The following is a 6,726-nucleotide window of genomic DNA, read 5'->3' on the forward strand; positions in this document are numbered from 1 at the left end:
TTTTTCCCCCAATATAAATCTAAATTTCTGAAAATGAATTTTTTATAGAAAGTAATGGTATTGTCAGATAAACTAACAAAAAAGATTTATGTTATATATAGATACATAAGACCACTTTCCACATATACATAATTTCAATTCTGTATTTCAAATTACTAGCTTTTTTGTTATTACAAAACAAAGTACAGTATAATTAATGTTATGGGTTTTTTTTTCAATTTCCATGTATTTTTCTATGTATGCATGTCTCTGTGTGTGCTAAGTAGAGAGACTAACAACTCTATTGCTGTGTATTCTGAAAATAGACATTACCAGGTGTTTTTGTGCCGTAACCAATGGTGCTAAACAGTGAGGATTTCATGGATGAAAGCCTGATTGATGTTTCCCTTGGTCATAGTGAACATGAAGTAGTTGAGTTTAAAATCTTCGTTGATAGCAGCTAAACTGCCACCGCAATTTCAATCCTGGATGTGGGATGAGCAGACATCATGCTGTTCAGAGAACTAGTTAGCAAGATTTTCCCTGGGAAACTGCTTTTGAAGGCTTTGGATTCCATCAGAGCCAAACACTTTGTAAGTACCATCTCTTAAGAGAACAGGAACAGGAAATTCCAAAATGTCAGAAGTCATGCAGGTGGGGCAGAAGGTCATCTTGGATGAGCAGGGATCTTCTAGAGCATACATGTCCAACCTGCTAGTTTTATGTTTTTGTTGACTCATTTTTCAAATGTTACGGAAAAAAAAAATACAAAAAAATTTTTTGTTATGTACATAAACTATATTAAATATTTTACATGCAGCTGAAAAAAGCAATTCCTCCTCAGTCAGTGTGGCCCAGGCAAGCAAAATGGATGCCCACATTCTAGAGCATAGTACCTGAAGAGGTCTCAGCTGACTGGAAGCTGGGAAATGTCCCAGTTTTGAAGAAGGGCAAGGAAGAAGGCCTCAGTGATTATGGGCTTGTCAGTCTCACTTTGGTGCCTGGCAAAATTATGTAGATTATTCTGGGAGTTACTGAAAAGCACTTGAAAGACAATGCAGGCATTGGTCACAACCAACACAGATTAAGGAGGAGAAAGTCTTGTTTTATTAATTAATTTTCTTTTATGATATGTTTTCCCACCTCACTGACCAAGGGAAACCAGTTTACATTATCTTTTTGGATTTCAGTGAAGATTTTGAAATTGTTTTGCATCATGTTCTACTGTACAAAATTGTAATATGATGGGTAAACGATTGATGGGTTGATCTCGAGGGATTATAGTAAATGAAGTTACATCAGGCTGGCAGCCAGTCACTGCTGGGCTTCTGCAGGGCTCCATTTTAGGGCTATTTCTTGATGTTTTCTTCAATGTCTTGGGTGCAGGACTTGAAGTTGTGCTAAGTAAGTTTGTGTGTACTGGAGGAGCTATTAACTCTCATAAGGGCAGATAGGCTTTACAGAGAAACTTTGACTAGTTAGAGGGCTGGACAATCATCAACTGCATGAATTTTAACAAGAGCAAATGCCAGATTCTGCACCTGAGATGGGGCAGCCCTGACTATGTGTTCAGACTGGAGGATGAGAGACAGGAGAGCAGCACTGTGGAAAGAGATGTTGGGGCTCTGTTTGATAGCAAGGTGAATATAAGCCAGTCTGTCAGCCCAAAGGGCCAAGCAACCATACCCTGGGGTACATCAGGCCCAGTACTGCCACCAGGCAAGGGAAGGGGTTGTCCAATCTGCTCTTCATGGCCTCGTCTTGAGCACAGGGTACAAGCCTAGATGTCACAATATAAGAAGGACATAGTGCTATAAGAGAGCATCCAAAGGAGGCCTACAAAGATGATCTAAGGTCTGAGAAGGAGGATATTTGAGGAGCAGCTGAGGTCCCTTGCTTTGTTCCGCTCAAAGCAGAGGAAGCTGAGGGCAGGTGTCACAGTGGCCTGCAGCTCTTTACAGGGATTGGAGGGGCAGTACTGTGCTATGGTCTCTGATGACAGCAACAGGACCTGAGGGAAGGGCATGGAGCTGTGTTAGGAGCAAGTCAAGTCAGGGTTAGGAAAAGGTTCTTCAACAGAGGGTGGTGGGCATTTGTTAAACAAAGGTAAGTGCAACAGTGACAGCAGAATAGCAAGATCCCAGGCTGCAGTGAGTGAGAATTCACTAAAACACAACAGCAGCAGGCACAGAAATAAGACGAAGAAGCTGCTTACTTTCAGAAAGCCTCAGAAAAACCAACCCTTAAATTAGATCTGGGAAGGGGTGGATACACTTGAATTCTCCTGGGTTGGCCCTGCCTTCCTACCAGGCTCTCAAGCACTGTTTCAAGCTATGACTTTGCATTTTCACTGGAATAGAATGGCATAGGATGGAATATGATGGAATAGGCTCACTAGGGCAATGGGCACAGCCCCAAGTGCCAGAATTCCCAAAGTGATTGGACAGCACTCTCAACATAGGGTTTGAATTTTGGATGGTCCTGCGTGGAGCAAGAAGGTGGACTAGGTGATCCCCATCATTCTCTTACAACTTAGGATGTTCTATGATTCCACAATTCTATGATTTTCTCTGATCTCTAAGTCTTTAAGTCTACAATTGGATGATTATCACACTGTTTACTAGCCATTTCCTCCATAATCTCATGAATAGGCATTAAAGTGAATTTACCATATCGGGATAAGCATTTGTCTCAGGGGGTTCAAAATGGAGGTGGCAAGAAGACATGGATCTTACAGTTGGGAGTGCTGACAATTCCAAGTTAAACCTTTGGACTGTGGAAGCTGAGCAACAAGAAGTGTGTTTCTGCTTTTTTGCAATTACTGTATAACTGTTCCTGAGTACCAATGCTGTGGAGTTACACACGATGTGTAATGATCTGTAACAAGTAGGAAGGGTTGAGTATATATATGACTTTTCTCTAAAAAAGCAAGTTGCTTTTTTTCAAATAAAGCAAAGTGGTGTTTTAATTTTCCATTATCATCATGTAGGTTGCATCAATCTTATTTTCTAATATAGTGCATTGCCTAAAGGGACTCGGTTGGTTTCGAGAAAGTCACTGACAGCATAATTATACTTTCAGGGATGTTACTGATTGCTGTGCCAGTGCAGCATGGACACACCTCATGCTTAGTCTATGTTCCAGTCCGTCCTTTTGTAATGGCTTGTCATTTGTGTGTATTTTATGAAAAAACATATCGTTGTGCATTACCCCTTATACCATCCAGTTTGTAAATAATTAAGTGCTGAATGACTGCAATGAGTATAAATACATAACTCAGCATCATTTTCAAGTGTTAGCGTTAGGAAAAGGTGTTCAAACTATTAACTTTGTGTAACTACTGTAAGGGTGATTGCATGGAATGTTTGGAATGTTTGCTGGTCACACCATACATCAGTGAGCAGAGAATTGATCTACCTGCCATAACATCTTTATACTGGATACTTTGTAAATAACAATTTGCAGCACTAATGAAGTATTTTATTCACCTCTCTGTGATGTCAAGTGAATAGAGTTGAGCAACTTTTATTTACAAAGGAGATACAAATGGAGGATATGTGAAAGTGAACTCAAGTCTTCTGGTTTAGTCAGTCCAGTCTGGCTTTATTTGCAGCCTTACTATTCCAAAGAAGGAGCTCTGGAAAATAATTCAATCATATAATCAAGAATGGTTTAGGTTGGAAGGAACCTTTAAGAGCATCTAGTTCCAATCCCCCTGCCACAGATAGGGACATTTCCCTCTAGACCAGGTTGCTCCAAGCCCCATCCAGCCTGGTTTTGAATGCTTCCAGGGAAGGGGCACTGACAATCTCACTAGGCACTGTTCCAGTATTTCACCACCCTCACAATAAAGAATTTCTTCCTAATATCTAGTCTAAATCTATCTTCTTCTAGTTTAAGTTCATTTCCCCTCATCCTGTTTCTACCTGCCCTCATAAAATGTCCCTTCCCAGCTTTCCTGTAGGCCCTTAGGTGCTGGAAGGGTTCTATAAGGTCCTCTATGAAGACCGTGTTCAGTGGAAGTGAAGCTGCTCCTATCTGTTTTTAGAGGGCCTCATCCTCTTGGTCTTCCTGATCAGGTGGCCTGTAGCAATGATGTCTCCTTCCCCTGTCTTCTCTTTAACCCTTACCCCTAAGCTCTTTGTCAGCTCCTTGTCTATCCTCAAGTGGAGCTCCATGGGCTCCAGGTGGTCACTGATGTAGTTAGAGGGCAACACCCCCTCCCATTCTCTGCTGCCTATCTTTTCTAAAGATTTTATACCCATCTACTCCTACATTCCCATTGTGAGAGTCATCCTACCATATTTCAGTGATGCCAATGACATCATAGCCCTGGAGGCATGCACACACTCCTCCTGCTTGTTCCCCATGTTCCCCTCAATGATGTACAGGCACTTGAGTTGTCCAACGGATTTTCAGTTTGTTGCTACCTATGCAATCATCTGCCTCTGTGAACTGTTGTAGAGGACTGCTGAAGGAAAACAACCACAACTCTGCCAAGTGAATACTTCCATGTGTGCTTGCACGCTTGCAAGTGGTGTGGCAACGTGGGGCCTGAATCACTTTCAGGGCCACTTTTGTTGTTTGAGTAGCATGAGTGTACTGTTAGGACAAAAAGGCAGTTTTTCCTGCTCTTTTCTCCCCTGTGATTAGCCATTTCCCAGAGGAAGCCAGATTTCTTTTGGTATATCCTCTTACTGGAACTGATGAGGAAAAACAGAGGTTTGAATGTTATTTTCAACTAGAGAAACAATAAGAGGGAGGTTATGTAAATGAAAAGGGGGAAGGATGGACTAAGGAAAGGGAAAACACAGGGAAAAGGAGAAAGAAACAAAAGTCGTGAAGTCTGTATCTAAAAAAAGTAATCAAGCAAACAAGAATAAAAAAGGCAGTAAGGGAGCATTTCATTATTTTGCATTTTTCTGTCAGTCCCTGTATATTGGCATAGTCACTGTATGTCCCTGTGTCATTTATATTCCGTAGCTTCCAAAAATATAAAAGTGAATTTAGTAATTTTACATGAGAAAAGGAATGTAAAGTAGGAGACTAACAGAGATGCTTTATGAGGGAAATGATTTCATTCAGTGAGTGAGGGAAAGAATGGCAAGAGCTTCATCACTTTAATTTATGCCTTTTGAGCTATATCCATCTGGGAGATTTTTCTTCAGTAGAGGTAGTTTCAGAGTGACCAGAAGAGAAATGCTAAGGCCCTATCTAGTCTAGAAATTGCAGATCTATTTCTTCTGATGGGATATTGAGATTCATCTTTATAAATGCTGGTAGAAACATCATCTTTTATATATATTTCAAAAATGAGCTTCATGTAATCTATTGTAATTATGCTTGGTTTTCACTTGTTTAAAACAACCTCAGGTGTTTCTGTGATTTCAAATCAAAGCTAGACAGTTAAAGAAGTCTTGAGAAAAAAAATCAAGTTTTTTTTCTTTTTGAGTTACTGTGGGAAAAGAAGATTCGTATTTATTTTCAAGCCTAAAAAAATTAATACACTTTTTGCTTATAGCAACATTTTAGCCATAGTGTTTATTTGGGTTGATCTTTTGGGGAGGTGACTATTAAATAGAAGAATACAGTTAGGAATGAAACTCTTTTCTGTGTAGCTCATGGCATTTGAAACATTTGTATTTAAAAACAAATCTAAAAAAAACGAAATGCATTTACCAACAGCCAAAAGGATTGTAGCATATACCTAGCCATATTTCATGAACATCTGGAATGATCACAGCAAAAACCAAACCTATACTGAAGAACCCCAAAGTTGTTTACTTGCAGTTTTGTCAGAGCACTGGTCAGAGATTCAGTCCTTTGTGTGCACATTCCCACCAGAAAAATGATTCATGTTTTGCTTTAGATGTCCAATAGTTTGACTGGCCAGAAGGGATGAACCTTTGTGGGATATTTTCTGGTCTATGATGAATGAGTGATCATAAAGCAAACAGTGTTGGGAGAATAAGGCAAGCCGAATAACTGTAGAGCTATAGAGAGTACATCTGCATGATATCTAGTGCAAACAGAAGCATTTTCTTCTGTTTGACCAAGAAGTCACATAGTGCAGGTAGTAAGGGTAATGCTAAAGGACGTAAAAGTACATCTAGGTGACTGAAGTGGGTTGACTGGAAATAATGTGATGGATGGAGAATTGAACAATACCTCAGCTCCCCTGAGATATCCAGGATCCTGGACAACATCCTGACATTATGTGCTGAGTGCTTCGAAATTCATTCATTTTGCTGTTACATAGATGTGATTAACTTAAAAACAGCAAAGCAAAGAAAACCCACAACACAAAAAACTATGCTTTAAAACCAATCTTCTAACTTTCACATGCTTTGTTGTTGTTGGGTTGGGTTGGGTTTTGTTTTCCATTTGCTTTAAATTTCTGTATTAAAGGCTCTTTGTTTTGGAGTCTTGTCTATTAGTCACTCATTCTACTCCATGTTGTGTTGTGTTTTTTTGTTTCCTTCTTTCAGATAGAAGTATTTTCCCCCACAGACTACTACTGATTGACAGCTCTCTAATCTTTAATGTGCTTTAATAACCACATTCTCTTTGTACAGCCATATTACAGTGCTGTAAATATGTCAGATACGTAGTATTAATATAAGTAGCTATTTTACCAGATAATTCTTTGTTCTACCTAAGTGTTTTGATCAAAAATAGATAGATTAAATAAATCTATCTTGTTTTTTGTTGTTGTTGTTTTGTGTGTGTGTGTGTGTGTGTGTGTGT

This window comes from Meleagris gallopavo, unplaced genomic scaffold (genome assembly GCF_000146605.3).
Source record: "Meleagris gallopavo isolate NT-WF06-2002-E0010 breed Aviagen turkey brand Nicholas breeding stock unplaced genomic scaffold, Turkey_5.1 ChrUn_random_7180001845654, whole genome shotgun sequence".
NCBI lineage: Eukaryota > Metazoa > Chordata > Aves > Galliformes > Phasianidae > Meleagris > Meleagris gallopavo.